We start from the raw sequence: 21,608 nt of genomic DNA, 5'->3' as shown, positions 1-21,608 counted from the left end.
ATGGCATTTTGATCCTGTGGGATGGAAATGGGTTTGCTAAACTACATAGCTAAATTAATGTTGTAAATTTAAATTTATTTTCATGCACATATTTGGAGCATGAAAACAAACGTAATATCGACAACCAAAATCTTAGTTTCCAATCGAATTCACTTAAATAACACGCCTTTGAAAAAAATATTTGTGGCAAAACTTTTGAACGATTCAATATAAATTTCAATTTTGGAAGTGTGCATCAAAAACACTGTCTATTATCGAAAGAAAGGGAAATTTATGATTGAAATCATATTTTTTTCCGCATATCTCGAAAGGAGATCATGTGTTTGCAAAAACGATATTTTGAATATTGGCAGGTTCAAAGTAATTATCATTCTAACAGCACGTCTTGTAAGAATTGTTAAGGTGAAGATGAATCGAAGCCAAACTTCAAATTTTCAAGAACACGGATCTGGAGAACCAAACATCCGTTTGAACTGAAAACTTAATCGATTGGTTTCTAGCTTGTGGTTACCAATCGATTAGGTTTTCAACTCAAAAGGATGTTTGGTTCTCCAGATCCGTGCTCTTGAATATTTGAGCTTTGGCTTCGATTCATCTTCACCTTGAAACAGCAAAATAAAAAATGGAACAAAATGCAAAGTTTATGATAAAACCAATAGAAGATTGGACGCCAAAAATTATTGCGGCATAATAAAACGAAAAGATATAAAAAACCGCGTTCAGAATCAACAAAGTGATTGTGCTACTTTTCGACGAATGCCAGTTCCCCGAATGACCCGTTTCCCCGAATGATCCGTTTCCCCGAAAAGTGGTGCAGTTTAAATAGGTGCTATAATAGTCTTCAGTGGCTGGATCGTGAAGGAGAAAGAACGATAAGCAATCAAAAGAAGGAGGTATTCAGTTATGCTCTGCTATACACACGTTGGTAGTTTTTACACCTATAATTATGGTTACATCATATTTAGAAACAAAAAAAAAACAGAATGTTTGAAAGAAGGGTTTAATTTGTGCTATATATCAAAATCTTCAGTGAAGATAATTATTCCAATAGCGGAACTCTAAAGAAAAATTAATATTTGGAGGACGGGTAATTTCTGGATATATAATAAAATACTATTGGCTATAATTTCCCTAATATGATTTAGTTTACTCAAGAGCATATGATTGCTAAATAAAGTGACATTTTGAATCAATTGACTCCACAACAAACCAGTTATCTTCAGAAAGATTCAATAGAATCGTAAAATCGAATGTCAGCTTAAGAAATTCTTGGTTTCAGACTCATTATGCCAAACGACCATTATGCCAAACGACTTTATGCCAAGTGATCATTATGCCAAACGACTTTATGCCAAATGACCTACCACCATGAATTTGGTTCATTTTTACAACAATCTTCAATTTACACTTCATTGTAATTTAAAATATTTGTTTATGTGTACATACGATTGAGTGACCCTCTCGATAAAGAAAGAAAGGTAACTGAACTGCTTTTTCCTTATTACGGTTTGGATCCACCAGTGCGATCAATTATTAGAGCTAGGTATTCCGATATTACTTGTATACTTTGTGTAGTGCATGTCGTATTATTCAATACATACAATACATGGCTGGACTCCACGCTTTGAACCCTAGGATCAAAAAAGTTCCACGGAGCTCCGGGAACAAAAACATATAAATGGATTATCGATTCTATGCCATGAGTCGATCGATTTTCGAAATTCTTTCACGTATCTTACACATCTCTTTATATCACATTTGGAGCATCTTGTTGAGACAAATTTTAATGGGATCCATCAAAATTACGGATACGATCCGATAAGAAATAAATACACGATAGGAGATACGTTCGGTTTATATCAGACTGATGTCGTACAACTGATGGTGTCCTATTCATATGCCACTCTACCCTATAGTACTTGCATAAAATATTCTCGAAGTGCATTGTTGTATACAACAATGTGTTGTGTCTAAACTTTTATACAATTGACTTCAATCCGTTCTCAAACTGTCAGATAATAGATAGATTGTAATGTAAATAATGAATGATCGAAAGGTAAGTTAATTTATTAGGATTGTATTTCTAACTGTTGTTTTCCTTTCAGGTATGCGCAATGAGAAATGAAGTTTCAGGTGAGTAGAAGTGTTGCTGGTCTGGTGATTTTTGAAGAGTTTGGGCCTGCAGCATAAAGAATGCTACGTTCACTGGTGTGGGGCTGATATGAAGCAACCCAGTGGCTTGTTGCTGGCCTGAACATGAAAAAACCTTCTTGCATTGTATCTTCGACAAAGTATTTTGAAATATGTTGAACTGCATTTCAATCGGATCATCTAAATCAAAACATGATTTAGATGATCCGAAATAAAAAGTAATGGCATGAGGATTTTTTTCGCTAATATGATTGCAGTATTTTAGTGAGCATTTTTGAGTAGAAACATATATTTTTAATGCACTCAATTAAAAACTATTAAATTTTGTTGTAATTTTAGCATTTATACTGTTTGCTTATTAATCAAAAATCATAGCAATGATTAGTAGTTCGGCATTGATTAGATTTTACTAGAGCTGGTTCTATTTAAGTGAGAGTCGGATCTTTTGATCAGCGCGGATCAGACAGAAAATGACCCAAAGAAAGATTTTTCTCCTCGTTCATTTCTAAGCTCTATTATAAAGCTAGCCATGTGTCTTACTTTGCGCGCCATGCCAAACATGCAAGTACAGTTTTCTGCTGCTCAGTTCTCTCAGCGCTCTCAGCATAGACAGACTAATTTTCTCCGTTCCATTTGCATGCAGGCAGATGCTATATAGAAAAGAGAGAAAAAGTGCTCACTTGAATGGCAAAGCACATTTTGGTTCTCCTTTTACTTCGGGTAGGGGAAATCGACCGAGCATCGTGAGTTTCTGGGGGTGAAGAATAAGAAAGCGAGAGATTCTAAAGGTACGATGCATGTCGTGCAATAGGGAGTGAATTGCTCTTTTTTCCGTTCGCTTGGTTCAGTTCGCTCTTACTTTGTAAGCCGCTGAGCTACTGAATCGTTCAAAAGATCGGGTTCACTAAAATAAGCCGCTTTGCCCATCTGTAGATTTTACGAGTCAAGTGAACATGTTTGAGTAGAAATAGAAGTTTTGGATTAGGCTCATTTTAAAAAAATTGAAGAAAATTCGCTTAGTTCACTAGAAATCCCAATTTTGCACAACTGTTTGTTTGTATAAAATCTAATTTATATCATGGCATTGAAACTCGATTTTCTGGTAAATAGTCTTAAAATAATAATTATTTTAGTAGTTTTTTAGTTGAAGTTATTTCGTGTGTATTCATAGTTACTATTTCAGCTCAATCATATTCACCGAATTTTGAAAAATGTATTCATGCTGCAAAAGTTACATGTAATTGCATTGAATATTGATTTACAAGCAAACAGTATGAAAATTTAGGGTTTCTCGAGGTTTTTTTTTAGCAAAAGAAGTATTGAGTTGGGTAATATTTCGTATGCGTTAAGAGATTGCACAGTACTGTCTTCAGTGTTCTTCTTAATTGGGAACACTGCTGTTATTAACATTCAACTTATTTTCAGTGCATTATTTTCATAATGTGTTATTCTGAGATAACCTCTCAAAATATTTGTAGAAAAACGGTAACAATTTGCTGTAGATCGATAAATATGCGTACATGATTTTAAAAGTATTAGCTTTTTTCATAAAACGACCATAAGGAGTAAAATTTATACCTAAGAATCCATTTAAAACTCATGATTTAGTTCTCTTTTATACAAATATAGTTTCTTTAGTAATCTAAACCAATTTTTAACACGCTTTTTACTTTACTTTTTTGCTGAGAATAAAAAGATGGTGTATCAGCAAAATTAGCCATGAAGGATAAATTACTAGAGTGAGCTAGAATGGTGAAATATTATTGATTTTTTTAAGCTCTACCTTTAGTAGAATAGTAAAGGATACCAACACACAATTTGTTCATAAAAATGAGGATTTTTGTTACGTGAAAAATAATGCTTAACTTTGACGAACAGTTTTTCTTAGGAGTTTTTGGAAAAAAAACTTTTAGTTTTTCAATCAAAAGCATTTTGTAATATTTTATATTTTCATAACATTGTAGAATAATAGTTGAACGATGCACAGAAAATTGATAACGATTTTATCAATAAATAAAAATAATATAGCATAAACAAAGTGTCCACTTCATAAAATGAACATCCCTTACTGTCCAAAGGTTCTGTCATGCACTTGATTCCGAGCTTTGAGCTCGATTGGCTGCCCGTCAGAATGCAGACCTTCGAGGGGGAAGGGTGGGTAACAAGGAATTGATGATGCATTTTAAATTGGTCCACTTTAGACAAAATTTACCCCTGCGTCTACGCTAGTTCATGCGGGAAGGTGTAGAGATGGCAATTCTACGGAAAAGAGGCTTGCTCTTGTTTAGCAGACTGCTAATGTATAAGGCGTAAGGGAAGGCGTGTTAAAATGATGGGAGAATGGAATCATATGGAAACGGAAAGTTCTAGCAAATGCTATGTACGAATAAAGTCAACTGTGGTAGATTAAAAGTGGCAGATAGAAGCAAGTGGAAGATATAACTACAAAGTACTAGGAAAATGACGGTCCTGGGATTGAATTCATGACCTTCTTCTTATGAAGCAGAAGGCCATTAGATCACTAACCTCGTCATAAAAGTTTCCGCGGTGAACCATGAACCTTGCGATCGATAGGTTTGTGCGTTTACCACGAGCCTAACGACTTCTTGATCCAGACAACCATAAGTCACAAAACAATTCACGAACAAAGTCGTTTATTTATATAAATTGCATCACACCCGTACATTGTGGCAGATGAAATCGTTTCATAAAATAGTTTTCTTGCATAGAACACTATTTTTCGAGCTCATGTTTCGTCCGATATTTTTCACCATATAATATATTCACGTATATCATACCGTCTTCACTTTTGTTTGTATACGGCTCCTATACCTTCTTACATCGCAAAACGCAAAAAGTGATTTCATCATACGTATAATGTACGTATTTGTCTGGGTGGTTTGAAATAAAATTTTAAACAAGTGTATGAAATTTAAATTTGAATACAATTCGAGTCAGGCTGTCGTCAGTTTCAAAATGATCAGGAACAATTCCGGAATATTACACATACTATTTATATTGCCTATTTAAAAACAGACATTTAACTCAAGTTGACCTGAAACGTTTTTTTTTTTCACTTGACCTACAGAAAAACTTTGCCGAAGACGTCATCGTTCTAAATTGGCAGGCTCTTGATATCTGCAAAACAAATGTTCCATGCTCATTATCGCTGTCTGGTGGCAAAATATAGAATCTCTTGGCTCAAATAATGATGGCCCTTGTGCTACTGAATAACTTTGCCTAGGACGCCATCTTTCAAAGTTGGCAAGACAGTGAGATGTTGGCAAAGCAAAAACTTTATGCTAACTAGCATCACCTGTGCAAAGTATCGAGTCTCTTGGCAAAAATTATGACCGTCCTTGACTTATGCACACTAGCACTGTCTAGTAGCGGAATTCCATATCTCAATGATCACCCTATGTCAGCCCTTGAGCTATTGAGCAACTCTTCCCAAGACACCAACGTTCCAAATCATCAGGATCTTGAGATACCATATGTTCCAAAGGTTACAGTCTCATCCATCAAGCTGTAAGTTAAAAAACGACGATCCTCAACTCCTAAAGATAGATCGTACAGAGTACTGAAACTTCTCCGGAAATAGTACTGTTCTATTTCTTAACGCATACTAGATATTCAACAAGACCCCCAAATTGATGAAATCTCATAAGCCCAGTGTCTGCTATAACGCCCCTCAACCATATGTATCATAAGAGACCTAACAGTATTTAGTTTATGCGTACCATAGCCCATTTTATGAATTAAAATTTGACAGTAGGCGGTTGCGCATCGCGTGAAGGTAACAACAATATCATCAATTTTGTCGTTTCGTAAAATAAACTATTTTATCAGTGTTGCCAGCGTAAAAATTATTATGCTCCGCTTTCCCGAACGCAATGTATAACACAAAATGCATACTTAAACTTTGATCAAGATTAGATTTGAATAATGCGCAGAAAATTTGATATGTTGAGTATTATCGATTTTACTTGAGCAGTGTTGCCAGCTACGACATAATTTTGAACCTTTCATGAAAAACTGGATTACAGTTGCTGAGCATTCAATTTTTCAATTTCACTCAAATTTAATGATTTTGATCATTCCTAAATTCTTATTAAACCGTGTTGCCAGTCACATGAACATTTGTGCTTAGGCCGACTATGTGACATGCAACACTTTCATTAACTTCGGTGAACATTCGGTATCGTTATCTAAAATAAATATTGGTATCTGCATATAATTGGCTCGTTAATAGCCGTCGACCAGTGTTGCCATCTATTAGTAGAATATAAAAACTTAAATGTACATTTTGGAAAGTTTACTTTTCATACTCTAACTTTGTCCAATATCTCGGAACAATATTTCCACATCTAGACGTTACATTTTCCAAAAACATAATTGAAACTCTGAGTTTTGTTTTTGTTGATACCCTCCCCCCCGTAATAACGGTCGTAAAAAGAGGTACATACATTCAAATGCATCTAAGAAACAATCTACTCATACTCATCACTTCGAAAGACAATAACAAAAGATCGATGTTTGATTTTTGCTTTATTACTTTAAGAAACATTTGGAAGAGCAGCGGAGCTTATTTACTCGTCATGAGATAAACCATTTACGATCGTTTAAATGTTAGAGTTTCTTGTCATACATTTTACTAACGTCGTAATTTCTTCCCATACCTTTGCGTAACGCATCTGTTTTCTGTGACACCGATAAGTTATGTTTAGTAATGTTTCCAGCGTTCAATCTCCATGTTAACTATGTTAACTATCTGTTCTACATCTCGTTTATTTATGAACATAATCTTGTCAGAATTTGTCACTTCAAGGATAGCATGAAACTTTTGCACAAACCATACGCCACTCGATATCTAAATTTACTGCGACACCGAGGAATGTCAGCCCTGACATTCAAATATACATTTCAAAGAAAAACTGATTAATGAGACTGGCACCTCCCAAATTCAATTTCAATCCCAAGACAAACCCTCGCCCGACATGCTAATTTTCCTCTGCACACGTGGGCGTAATGAGTTTCGGTTGGTCTCAGTCGCAAAACTGTATGTGGGGCCACCTGTGTCGTTTCAATAGTCATCCATTCCATTTCCCCCTGGTTTGTACCGACGCTAGGAGAATGACCAGAGAATGGGTTCCCCGTCCAAACCAAAAAAAATTCAACCAAGCACACTGAACCAAATAAACACAAACAACTCACCTTTCCTCGGTGCGGCTTCTCCGTCTTCTGCTTGCAAATGCAAACCTCCTCGACCCTGATCTTGACGCTTCGGTCGTACGGCTGTCTAGTTTTTCCGACCGATTCGCCTACCACACACACACTCTCTCTCTCTATCTCTCCAATCCAATTTGTCGTGCTTGCTCGGGCTTGCCACTAACTCTGTTGACCATTCGAGCGCCACTCCTGGTCTTCGTCACTATACCTATTCACTAAAAAAGCACAAAAAATAAGCAATTTCTCACACTTCTTGCTTGTCGTTTTCTTCGCTCTCCCCTACGCAGCCCCGCGCCGAAAATTCAAATATTTTTCGCACTCTGGCTGAAACTGAAGTACGGTGCTCCTCAAGACGGTGATTATCAGAAAAAAAAATCTCTATCGAATCTGTGCCTATCAGTCAATTTATTTAGCTGTGTCCAAACACAATTTAATAAATAAATCCTAGGATACGTTTTGAAGTTTCACCCTTTTGATGGCAAAATTCCACAAATTCTATCTGTATAAGCCTATGATCGGCAGTCCATCCAACTTCATTAGTGTCTTCCAGGTTTGGAGCTTGTTTAGAGGAGTTTTATCATGCACTACTATCCCCTCGATGCAGTCAGAGTTGTAGCAAAAGATGATAAACAAGCTCTCACAATATGCTGCCATTCATGATTGTTACAGATAGCCATAAGTAAGAGATTCACTCGATTTCCCTTCGCTTAAAACCCGGTATCAGAATAAAAATACTCTCAAAACTTGATTCGGTACTGTTTAGTGTAAGTATTCCTTTTATGTTTTTTTATTATCCTTGATTATATTTAGTGAATTAGTGATATGAAACAATAATAAAAATTTGATTTTTAACGATTAAATATATTAATTTTTTGAATGTCTTTTTTTTCGAAACTTATTTAGTTTTCCGGGTAAACCTATTATAAAGTCAATTCAATACCATCGCTTGCCTTTTTTTGCAAATAAAATGGATGGCTGATGAATGTTAGATACACACATTTCTAAATTTCACATTAAATGTGACTTAGGTACTGATAGGTAATGAAATAATTTATGATTTCAAACATTTTTCCAAAAATATCTACTAATGTTTTTGAAAAACGAAGGATGTGCGTCTTATTGCCCTAGCTATTAGTAAAAAATAAAATCATTTTGCTTTTCGAGCCACGAACAAAATACCAACACATAAATTAATAACTTAATCCATATTCACCTCGCGTCTGAAATATACGACAGAAACCCAAACGCCTGGCGTCCTATTAATTGGACAGCACTTGAAATGAAAAAATCACTAAATTCAAAATGTCAAGAAAATATTTGTCATCTTGAACGTTTAGTTTAGTTTAGTATTCATTCACCAGGTGGTGCAGCATTATCAAATGTCTTCATGGGCGCAGTTAGGACTTTTGCAAGGCCTTTGCACCCCTTTTGCATGAAACGTTAAACTATGATGAACATTTATCCTCCTTTTTCATTCACAATAATCAAAGTGGAGTCCAAAACATGTCTTTTTTCAATCTAGATTTTAGATTAATCCATCTAAGGATTTTTCAAAAAGTTCATTTAAGGATTTCTTCAAGAAGAGCTGTAAAATCTTTTTTTTTTCATTCTTTTTTTCATAACTTCTTTCATGAATTCTTTCAGAATTAACACTTACAACTACTCCAAGAATCAAGAATTACTCTTCGATTACTAAAATCCCTAAAGAGTTTCAAATTTCCGGATGAATCAATTTTCAAAAGAATTTATCAAAAAAATTATCCTGGAATTTCTTCAGAATATTCTACTGAAATACTTCAATACTTTCAGAAAATCCTTCATAGTTTTATCCACGGTTTTTTTTTCTAATTATATCCCTTGCTAAAGGATTCCTGTAAGTCATATCTTTAGAATGTTACATTGGATTCTGCAGATAAGTTTTTCGTTGTGTTCTAAGAGATATTCAATGAAAAATTCTAACCTAAAAAACCTGAATGTAGCACTAATTATTTGCATGTATACCTGAATGAAATTTTGTTCCAATGCTTGGAGGAATTCAAACATCAGAAGTCTCAGAATGAATTTCTGGACAAATCAATGTGTTCTCTACATAAACATTCCCAAAAGTTCGTAATTAACTATTCGGCAGCTTCATTAAGAATTTTCGCTAAAAATACTTCACGAATTCATACAGGTTTTTTTTTTTAAGAATTTCTTTTGCAGAACATTATGGAATCCAATAAGTTAAATCTTAAGAAATTTCCTTTTGATTCTGCATATGTTGTTTGATTTTTGGTAGTGTTATTAGAGCTATTCATAAATAAAATAAAACCAGCATTGGATAAACTCCTGAAAATGTCTGAACTATTTTCCACGGAAGAATTCTTGTTTCAATATTGGGAAGAATTCAAAAAAAAAATTCTAGGGAAGTTACATAATCAATTCGTAGACAATCTTTGATGAAATACCTCAAGGAAATCATAACTCTTTAGGAACTTCTGGTTAAATTCTTGGAACTTGAAAATTTCCATGAAATTTGCAGCTTTTAAGGAAAACAACTTCAGTAAGAATCTCTAGATCATATTCCTGGCAAAATCTTGCAAGAATCATTTTAAGATTTCTTATCGTATGGTCATGGTATGGTGTAATTCTTAAATAATCAAAAAAAAGAATGCTTTGAAAAACTTCAAAGCTAATCCCTTTATTCTGAAGAATTTAGCAAACTTGCTGTTAGAAACCCAATAAGTATTCATGAAAAAAATCTGAAGATAATATCCTAAAATTACTCAAAGTAAATTATTTGATGAATTTTCAGAGTGGTCTCTTGGAGAATCAGTGGGCCTTACGAAATGTTATGATTCATTACGCAACTCAAAACAGTTGCGTAATGAGAAAACGTTGCGTAATGAATCATTACAGCCCTGGTTTCAGTTTCGTAATGACTATTCCCGCACTGTATACTTCAGTGCAGGAAAGTAGGCCGTTTCATGACAGATTGTCGTGATGAAAAACAGCCTATTAGGATGAGAAATTGCGAAAAAGTAGATTTTCTTTAATGGCACTTGTAGCACTCGATTCGATTTTTTTTCCAACGACATGTCGATAGTTTTTATTGCTCACGCTTGTTGTTCATGTACCTATCCACATCATTTGAACCAGTCCTAGTTCATTTTAATTTCCTTTTTGCGAGGAACTAATTGAGATATATTTTATATGGGAAAATAATGCGTTAAATCAACAATGTCCAATATTTTAAGCGAACAATGTATTAACGAGTGTTTGTAGTTAATTAATGAATTCTTACTCTTAGGATCATAAAGCTAACATAAGAGCTTTTATTTCCGTAAAACTACAAATTGCTTGAAAATTAAGAGCTGCAAGTTACCCTACATATGGACATTTTTATAAAAAGTTTTTGTTACAATTTTGTTACATAAAATGCGTCGTATTATCACTTATTAGTTATACAAACACAACATAGAGTACTACTTCTGTAAATTAAATCTACCTCATGTTATCAGGTAATGATTTTGAACATTTTTTCAAGACGTTCAAATGAGAGATGGTAGATGTGTAAAATTATTTCTAATAATCGCTTTAAATGTGGCTTAAATTTGAAATGGGTGTCAAAAGTATTGCAGCACTTATTTATAACAAATTCTTTTGATATTCGTGATTTATAGTGAAAATTGGTTGTTAATTACAATGTGTCGCAAGTCACCCCGTTTGACGATATCTGCATGAGCTTTCGCTACATAAATGTAGCAGAAAACTGACAAACTTTGATGTGATGTTTGTTTTCCGTCTTTGCCACTGAATGTCGGTAGTGGATTTTCGGATTGGGGCTTTGAATCTGGATGCTCTGTAGGATCTTGATATTAAAACAACCAACCTGGAAATTATAAAGTTTGTAGCCTAGAAATGTTGAGATTTCACTAGGATTACCAAGATTTCTGTAAAAATAGGAAGAAATTTGGAGCTTCCCAGATTTTAACCGAATATGATAACAGCATGTTGATTTGCAAATTTTTGAATTCAATTCAGTGAGTTTAAAATTAGATTCAATAAAGATTTTGGAATGATTTCCTGGAACTCCGGAATTTTGAATGCAATCTTTTGGATTTATGTGAAAACCTTTGAGGTTGTGGTGAACATCCTGATAGCTTAATGAAAATCTGAGAATTCATGTTGAGAGTGTTGAGATTTTTATGGGAATTGTAATCACTCCAAGAGATAATCGTTGAAATTCAATTCAGACTAAGGCAATAATTACTAGAGATATATAATTAGCAAATGAAGTCCCAGTGGTTGCTATTGTAGCTACCAGTCTCACTTACGTGAAAAAAAGTACACACTTATATTCAACAACAACCGAAGAGCTAAACATTACATATACTCTGCAATTGGATTAAATGGACAAATTGATGTGAAGTTTTTTGCGAAAAAGTTACACGTCTTTTCAGTGAGAATCGAACTCACGACCTCCTGATCTCTAGTTAGGGCGCGTTACCCCTATGCCATGAGAGGACTCATGAACGCAGAAGTTAACCTGAATTAGATTTTAGCTCAATAATCACGTGGTCCTTTTTCGCAAAGTGCACCTCTTTCGGAAGAATTAGATGCGCATCCAAACACAACGCTTTCTATTCATATGCAATGCCTAGCCCGAGAGCGCATTATTTTTTAGGTATTAAAATACCTTTCAAGGCAAAATTTAAAAATAAAAAAATGTTTCCGCGGCAACCTGGAATCGATCCATGAACCTTGCGATCGACAGGCCAACGCGCGCATCAAGTGACTATCGACGCCTTGATGTAGGGTGATGCTAAAACGATATAAAAGGCGTTCTCATTGCAATAATCGTTTCATCTTTCTTAAGGCAAAATTTTTGAATTTCGATAGTCCAGGTCGACATGCAGAGACCTAAACATGTTCCACATGAGGAAGCTCTACCTCATTGGCAACCCGTGGGTTGGGGATAAGGCAATTTTATGACAGAGAGGTTTGCTGTTTGATTAGCGGTTAGTCTATGTATCAGGCGTATGGAAAGGCTTTATTGATGGACGAATGGAAGCGTAGAAACGATTTCTGGTCCGTCTCTGGTTCTAGTGATTCCTACGAAGGAGTAGATTAAGTGTGATAGATTTAGAGTGAAAGATAAAAGCAAGTGATAGATATAACTACAAAATACGAGGAAAGGAACGGACCTGGGATCGAACGCATGACCTTCTGCATGTGAAGTAGAAGCGATAGCTGATAGAACACTAACCCAGTCTGCTCCATTCTTGTTCCATATGTTTACATTGTACTACCGAGAATGTACTAAGTTCAACTTCACTACATTTTATTCATATTACCAGTTAAGTATATCAAACTCAAGTACAAACATTTTACATTAATTTAAATGTTTATGCATGCTTAATGGACGCATTTCATTGAAAAAAAGCCTCCGTAGGTTTCAAAGAATACTATATCCTACAGTTGGGTGCAATTATTTGTTATGCTGTGCTAAGTTTTTTTTCCCGCTTGGATTTTTTTATCGAGTCATAGCTGTAGAATTCCGAACATTCTTCCTTAGATATTATGACTTATTTCAAACTTACAACTTCTGCGGATTGTGAGTTAAACTGGTAAGTTTTTGATTCTCAAGCCAGATATGTGATATCAAACTTTGCAACTGCTACTGATTTGAGTAATATGGTACGGATAACGGAACTTTTATACTTTTCATACAATTTGTTTTTTTTTTCATAATTTTTCGCTTCTTTCCTCGATTGAACTGTTAACTAACTGGCAAACGTACCGGGACCAAAATTCTCCTTCTTTTGGTTGTTTATCGTTCTTTCAGGGTTTCCACACTGGTACTGTAAACTGTTCTTGAACTGCGCCACTTTTCAGGGAAACGGATCATTCGGAGATTGGGATTCGAATAACAGTCAACTCTTCGTAACTTGATATAGGAGGGACCATCGAGTAACGGAGGCATGGATACCATCCAATGGATGATCAGAGTAGCTATGAGAAACAACTTTTACTATGGTTCTCTAACTCGATATCTAGATACGGAATATCGAGTAAGGGAGAATCGACTGTAGTGTCAGTATTTTCCTAAGAATTTGTGGATGTATGCCGTGAAACAGCGTACATTAAAAACGGCTCTAACAATTGTTTTACTCAGACATGCAGTTTAACCCACGACTGGTAAGCGCAGATTACATGGAGATCTTTTTCTGATAATGATGCTCTGGGGAGCACCGTGCAAAACGACGACTTCTGTTTACATCGTATTTGCACTCAGGTTTCTCTTCTCTTATGCACCACGCCGAATCAGACGCTGAATCCGCGCTGTTACATTTCAATTGCCACCAGTTGAATATTTATCGAACTGGACCACACTTTTTGCCACCGAAAAAAAATGAACAGACAGAAAGAGGCCTGCTATGAGAAGATAAACACACAAACTCACACGCCGCCTGCTTTGCTTTCTCACATTCGTTTGCGCCACCCTCGCTGCTCTTCACGCACTCTTCCAGCGCTAGGGGCGAGTTAAAGTAAGCGACGTCGACAAGCTTTGACCAAATCGGCTGCTGCACACTGGGCTGCTACAACTGAAGCGAGCTGTTGCCGCTCTGTGTGGCGATCATTCGCACTCGATTAGCATAATTACGTCGCTTTGGCGTTGTTTATTCTGATGGTTTCTGACTGCATCCGATGGACCGCGCGACTGGAACCTAGAATGGGACGGAAAAATACAACGGTAATTACGGGCAGCTTGAGTTCAGAGAGAGGCGTGCGAGAGGGGTAATAATCAGACAAATTTGCTGCACTAGGCTAATGGAGTTGCTTTGAGGGAGCTTAAGACTTGGATAAGAGAGGGCGAAATGATTCTTTAAGAAGGCTAGGTCATGGAGGGTGCCTTAATTACTAGGGAGATTTAGGTTCTGACCTTAATGAGCTGTTTTATAAGGGGTGTTGAGCATAACAAAGTTTAATAATTGAAGAGAAGTTGAACCTTTATCAAACATGAATAAAGTACAGTGGGATTCCGTTTTTGGCATGCTCCGTTTTTGGCATGCTCCGATTTTGGCACCCCCCGATTTTGGCAACAAAATGGATCCGTTTTTGGCAACATTTTTCAATACCATTAAAATTTGTAAATTTTTGTAAATATTATCGTGTCTGTTGCTTTAGTCACTTGAAAAGCATGTCAACTCCACACCGATTACAATCCAGATCTCCATTTTCGTCGATGTTTCCCCAAATCTCACCAACTACTAAGGACTCGCGTACGCGCTTATTTACTTCAGAATGGTCATTGGTCATACATAGGCAACGTTTCAAGACAAAAATAATCTCCACCAATATCTCAACTTAAGACCAACCTCTTTTCATAGGCATTCATATTAAGTGACCAGCCCACTTGAGTCTGCCAGTAGGTGATACAATAAAAAAAAACACTGTTCTTCAGATTTGGAACAGCTTGTTCGAACAAAGCACCAACACCGACATAAGAGCAACGAAAAATCTATGACTCACACAGAGTTACAATCATAAATTTTGTCTCGCTGTCTTTATTATTATGGATTTACACACATTGCGTATGTAAAAACACACCGCAATAATAGATACAAATATGTACAGCAAAATGTCGTGTATCATACCTTTTTTTTTAATTTCATTAAATAACATGACAAATGCGAATACAGTCCAAACTACAATTTATTTTCAATAATACCATTGAAGCGTGCGATAAATACGACTGAGAGTGGTTTTACTTTTTGTCTGTGGCATTGGTGTGTATATTGATCTTTCTGCGTCAACTATTTAAAGCTACGTTCTCTCTTTTCTATAGACTCTATAAGGCGTTAGATTTGTTAAGAGACTATCCAGAATTCTGTACAAGATTGTTAATCAAGGATACGGGTCTCAACATCATCAAAATGTTCCTTACGAGCTGAGTCTATGAGTTTCCTAACTGTACCCTGGAGAATCCTTAAGGGATTCTTCGTTCTTGTGGGACTTTTCAGAAATTTTAACGAATTCATGAGCATATCTGCAGATTCCAAGTGGACACTGAGAGCTTCTTGATGGATCTTTAGAGTGTATAACTGGTTATGGAGGATTATGTCCAAAATCTGGTGATTCCATGTAAACTCTAAAGCGTCCTGTAAATTTTAGACGGGATAGTGCGAATTTCTAGTAGTATTTTTAATATTTTCAGCGAAAGCTTGAGGATTTTGAAAAGGTTCCCAGAGGAATTTGAGGTGTGCTAGTGGTAGCCTGACAATAATAAAGTTTTAATTTTTTTCATCGGAGACTTTAGAATTTTCGGCAACATCGCAACGGAATTCCAAGATGTTAACTCATAGCAAAATCCTTAGCAAGATCCTAAGAACGCGCTGCAAGATCCTACGGATGCTTAGAAAGATGCTTCAGAGCTCAAGCGTTTTTTCTGTAGATTTCTTATGAGAACCTTAAGATTCCTATAAGGTTCTTGAGGTTTCATAACAGGATCCTGTAAATTTCAGATGATTTTATAAGGCAGGTGTAAAACATATATCTAGCTGAATCAAAAATTATGTCAAGTAAAAATTAAGGTGAAGATGAATCGAAGCCAAACTTCAAATTTTCAAGAGCATGGATCCAAACATCCGTTTAAGCTGAAAACTTAATCGATTGATCACTTGCTGGTGGTAAGCATTCGATTAGGTTTTCAGCTCAAACGGATGTTTGCTTCACCAGATCCGTGCTCTTGAAAATTTGAATTTTGGCTTCGATTCATCTTCACCTTAAATTCTACACAATTACAAGACATTTATGCATCTTCTCATGTTTATGTTTGCCCTTTTGATACTGTCACTTTATTAGAAACAAAAATTGAAGGAGCAATTCTAAACTCACCGAATTTTTCAAATTTACGCTAAAATCCAAAAGTTAAACTGATTTTAAATGTTCATTTAATTAGAAAAAAAGGTCATGCCGTTTTGCAATACCCTGCGCTTTTGATTCGCAAATACGTCTTTATAAGGAGACTTTTTTTTTTCGTTTTCTCTCATAGTTTTAAGAAAATGTCCAGTTCTTCAATAAAAGTCACTTATGCGATTATTGGTTTTACAAGGCCCTCTCATACAAAAATTATGCATAAAGCTTCTAAAAAAATTGAAGACGTTGAGGCGTAAAAACGCGACCAGAAAATTGTTTGCCAGATTTAGTATTACTGAGCTATAGATTCATTGCATAGTATAACCCTCCGGGAAAATGCTTCGAAGTGAACCTTTTCGAAGTCTCAACGCCTTATGATTCCGTAAAAATGATGTATGAACATTGTAATGATGCTTTCAAAACCAATAGTTGAAAAATAAAATTTGCAATATGGGTTCCGATTTTGGCACGGTTCCGTTTTTGGCAACTGAAAATTTCAACTTTGTTGCCAAAAACGGAATCCCACTGTACATAACAACTGTGTTAATAACGAAGTTTAAAAAACGATACCATATATCGTAGATGTAGCGACTGCAGTCTGTTTATTTCGTTCTGAACGACTAACAGTTGGCGCTAGCTGCAAAAAGTACAAACAACAACCTTTCGAACATTCAGTTTCTTTCTGTGGCCATCGAGCGGCGACACTGATGTTTGTATTCCACTTACTGATCCCGCTACGCTGGATTCTCAAATTTCTCAAAGTTCCAACACAACCGCAGAAATCAGAAATCAGAAATCAGAAATCAGAAATCAGAAATCAGAAATCAGAAATCAGAAATCAGAAATCAGAAATCAGAAATCAGAAATCAGATATCAGATATCAGAAATCAGATATCAGATATCAGAAATCCGAAATCCGAAATCCGAAATCCGAAATCCGAAATCCGAAATCCGAAATCCGAAATCCGAAATCCGAAATCCGAAATCCGAAATCCGAAATCCGAAATCCGAAATCCGAAATCCGAAATCCGAAATCCGAAATCCGAAATCCGAAATCCGAAATCCGAAATCCGAAATCCGAAATCCGAAATCCGAAATCCGAAATCCGAAATCCGAAATCCGAAATCCGAAATCCGAAATCCGAAATCCGAAATCCGAAATCCGAAATCCGAAATCCGAAATCAGAAATCAGCTTCTGGGAGAAGCTTTTCCAGCTTCTGGGAGAAGTTTTCCAATTTCTGGGAGAAGTTTTACAGCTTTTGGGAGAAGCTTTCCAGCTTCTGAGAGAAGCTTTCCAGCTTCTGGGAGAAGCTTTCCAGCTTCTGAGAGAAGCTTTCCAGCTTCTGAGAGAAGCTTTCCAGCTTCTGGGAGAAGCTTTCCAGCTTCTGGGAGAAGCTTTCCAGCTTCTGGGAGAAGCTTTCCAGCTTCTGGGAGAAGCTTTCCAGCTTCTGGGAGAATCTTTCCAGCTTCTGGGAGAAGCTTTCCAGCTTCTGGGAGAAGCTTTCCAGCTTCTGGGAGAAGCTTTCCAGCTTCTGGGAGAAGCTTTCCAGCTTCTGGGAGAAGCTTTCCAGCTTCTGGGAGAAGCTTTCCAGCTTCTGGGAGAAGCTTTCCAGCTTCTGGGAGAAGCTTTCCAGCTTCTGGGAGAAGCTTTCCAGCTTCTGGGAGAAGCTTTCCAGCTTCTGGGAGAAGCTTTCCAGCTTCTGGGAGAAGCTTTCCAGCTTCTGGGAGAAGCTTTCCAGCTTCTGGGAGAAGCTTTCCAGCTTCTGGGAGAACTTTTCATGTTCCTGGAAGAAGCTTTTCCAGCTTCTGGGAGAAGCTTTTCAGCTTCCAAAAGAAGCTTTTCAGCTTCTAGGAGAAGCTTTTTAGCTTCTAGGAAAAGCTTTTCAGCTTCTAGGAGAAGCTTCTCAGCTTCTAGGAGAAGCTTTTCCAGCTTCTTGGATAAGTTTTTCCAGCTTCCGGGAGAAGCTTTTTCTTCAGCTTCTAGGAGAAGCCTTTCAGCTTCTAGGGGAAGCTTTTCCAGCCTTCCTTATTGTAGATATTGTATTGTAGAGGCTGGAATCTATTAATGACAAGAATAAATTCTATTTTCATGTCCTTTTTCATCCCTTATCAATTGTCGGAGTTATAATTATGACCAACCAAACTCCATAAAGCTTCCCTCTTCCCCCATTTTCCGACAGCACTTCCAATTACATTAACCGACTTGGAGTAGGGAAAAACCGAACGCAAATCAACCTTCAAGCTGAGGAACCCCTTTTTACCGACCCGTCCCTATTTAGTGGTAGATTGAATGGCATGTCTTTGTCTATTTTAGGCTTTCCTGTTCCCAGACGTTGACGACGACGACGACGACGAATACTCCAAATGGTATGGGACGTTTATATCCTTCGATGCGATGATGGTTGGGTGTCGAAGCATCAACATCAATTAAGTTGGCGCGTCCGGTGATGACGTTCGATGTTTCGATCGATTCGTTTGATGGGGGAAAACTGGGCCCTGGGCCACACTTTGTGCTAGTGTGCTTAGCAGGAAAGGCAATCGAGTGGGAAATTGAACTTACGGCGATGGAAATTTGATGAAGATGTTTTGCTGACGTAATGCTTGTGAGATTGCTCACAGGATACGATACTTTGCTGATACATTGAAGCAATCTGTGACACTTGCTGCAGGTTGCAATTTAATTGTGAGAACAAACACATCTCGGAATCTCATCAAAAGTTTTCCCTCTTTTGCGAATGGTGCCAAACTCGTTTCATCGAATTCTGTTTCAGATTGCATCGCATTCCACAAGTATTGCATGAGAGCCATTACGGGTGGTCAGTACCATAGGCGTAGCCAGGATTTTTTTATCATCGAAAGCGAACGACTTCAACAATTCCTAGAAAAAAAATTTGACCCTGTGGATTACAAATGTGAATCAATTTAATTTGAATACCGGATTGTTCGGATTCCCATCAGAATGCTCTCAGGATTCTCATCAGACTCCTCTCAGAATCCTTATCACAATCTTCTCGGGATTCCCATCAGTGTAAATTCAGAATTCTCATCAGAATTATTTCAAGATTCTCATCAGATTCCTATCAGAACTCTCATCAAAATCCTCCCAAGACTCTCATCAGAATCCTCCCAGGATTCTCATTAAAATTATTTCAAGATTTTCAACAGAATCCTCTAAAAATTCTTATAATAATCCACTCAGGATTATTATTAGATTCCTCTCAGAATTCTTATAAGTATCCTGCAAGGATTCTCATCAGAATCCTCTCAGAATTCCCCTCAGAATTCTCTCAGGTTAATCATCAGAATCCTCTCAGGATTCTTATTAGATGCCTCTCAAGATTCTCATCAGTATCCCCTCAAGATTCTCATCAGAAACCTCTCAGGGTTCTCATCAGAATCCTATCAGGATTCTTATCTGAACCTTTTAAGGACTCTCATCTGAATCTTTAAGGGTTCTCATTGGAATCCTAACAGGTTCTGATCAGAGTCCTATCTGAATTCTCATCAGAATCCTCTCAGGATTGTCATCAGAATCCTCTTAGGTTTCTCATCAGATTTCTTTCAGGATTCTCATCAGAATCCCCTCAGGATTCTCATCAAAATTCTTATCAGAGTCCTCGCAGGATTCTTATCAGAATCATCTCAAGATTTTCATCAGAATCCTCACAGCATCCCCTCAAAATTCTTGTAGGGATTGAGAGAGGTGCTTGAGAAGATGTAAACTAAGCAGAAGGGCATATAGTTTTAGTAACAAGGAAAAACTAAGCAAACGAGAAGAGACGAAAGACACGTCAGTCTTGTAAAGTGTTTCGAGCGATGAAGTTGCGCTGGAATTGCTCCTGTTGCAATTCGCCCGATCTAGATGCCGATTCCTTCCACCGGATACTACAATGGCACAGTTGGTAAGTTTATTGTATGCTCCCAAACATTTGAAACCTTGGCCCAGAACAGGAGACAGAACGACTTGAGTCGATGCTGATTGTTGTTTTTTTCATTCAGGGTGATGTTAATTGTTGATTGTATGCTTGATTGTATCTGAAGAATGAGGAATGAAGAGTGAAGAATGAGAAGTGATGAATGAGGAATGAGAAGGAAGGAGTGTAGTGTTCAGAGTGAGAAGTAAGGAACAAGGAATAAAAAGTGAGAAATGAGAAGTAGGGAATGAGGAATGAGACGTGACGAATTAGAAATGAGACGTGAGGATTGAGGAATGCGGAATGAGGAGTGAGGAGTGAAGAATGAGGAGTGTGGGATCAAAAGTAAGGAATGAGGAGTGGGATGTGAAGGGTTGAGGAATGAGGAATGAGGAGCGAGGAATATGGAATGAGGTGTGAACATACAAACTCGATGAACGTCATCGATGATTTACTCTTATGGATGATGGAAGACACGATGAGATTTTTCACGGTACTCTCATGCCCAGTAAAATGTGATATGGTTTGCGCATGGCCCCTAAAAGTTTTGGCTCGTGAGAAGAACGATTGAGAATAGCTGTAGTGAAAATCCTGCGAAATTAACTGTAATAATTGTTACAAGAAACTTCTTGTAAAATTGAACAATCATCTATGGTATTTTTAATTGAATCAATGTATGGCATCTTAAAACTATCTACTGCCATCTTTTATATGGACAATTGTCCAGAACTCCCACAGCACACTCTCTAGAAGTTATTGGCTGATTCCGTTGAAATTTCTGGAAGTAGTGCCAAGTAAATTCCGGAAAAATGATATGATTAAATTTCACCTGATATATTATGGCCTCATTCATAAACATATTTAGAGCAGATTAGAACTACTTACTTACTTATTTGAGCAGATTAGAAATTCCAGCGAAATATTTGACGGAATTTCTGCGCCATGAAATGTTTTTCAAACACCTTCAGATTCTTCAGAAAATTTTTGCGGCTGGTCGGGTCATTTCGGAGCAAAGAAAAAAAAAACTACACAAATTCACAGAATACTTGCTGTTCATCCATTTGTTATCTAGAAATTGATGAGGTAATTAGAACAAGTTCACTGGTATCTAAATTGTCTATTTAGCCAAAATGGTCTCTAAAGTCTCTTATTTACTTATCCTGCTTGTATTGAATCCTGATGCAAAATTGTACTCCAAAGAAAGCTGCAAGGACTATAACGGGTTCAAGAGGCTCTTGAAGAATTTCGTCCCAGATTCCCCGAGGAAAAGCTTCATGAATTATCATAGTGATTTTAGAATACTTTCAGGGTCTCCTACAGGGATTCCTTCGAAAATTCATCCACGTTTCCTCCCAGAAATCCATAATTCTTTGAGTGGTTTTATCATGAACAAATGAACAAATCTATTCATTT

General features: G+C 36.8%; 1 protein-coding gene across 4 annotated transcripts in view; it reads right to left on the bottom strand.

The window, feature by feature from the left end:
• The window catches only part of LOC5572158 (5-hydroxytryptamine receptor 1), a 333,876-nt gene that overhangs the window by 289,682 nt on the left and 22,586 nt on the right, over positions 1 to 21,608 (bottom strand). The window contains exons 2-3 of one of the 4 annotated variants that reach the window (XM_021837988.1): positions 13,641 to 14,090; positions 7,366 to 7,595 (exon numbers count right to left, since the gene is read on the bottom strand). The gene's annotated coding sequence lies outside the window, so the exon portion shown is untranslated. The remainder of the gene's footprint in view (positions 1 to 7,365; positions 7,596 to 13,640; positions 14,091 to 21,608) is intronic. The other 3 variants (XM_021837987.1, XM_021837989.1, XM_021837990.1) reach the window with 3 other exon arrangements.

Source organism: Aedes aegypti, chromosome 1 (assembly GCF_002204515.2).
Source record: "Aedes aegypti strain LVP_AGWG chromosome 1, AaegL5.0 Primary Assembly, whole genome shotgun sequence".
In the NCBI taxonomy this organism is placed as follows: domain Eukaryota; kingdom Metazoa; phylum Arthropoda; class Insecta; order Diptera; family Culicidae; genus Aedes; species Aedes aegypti.
This window is presented reverse-complemented; position numbering and strand designations above follow the sequence as displayed.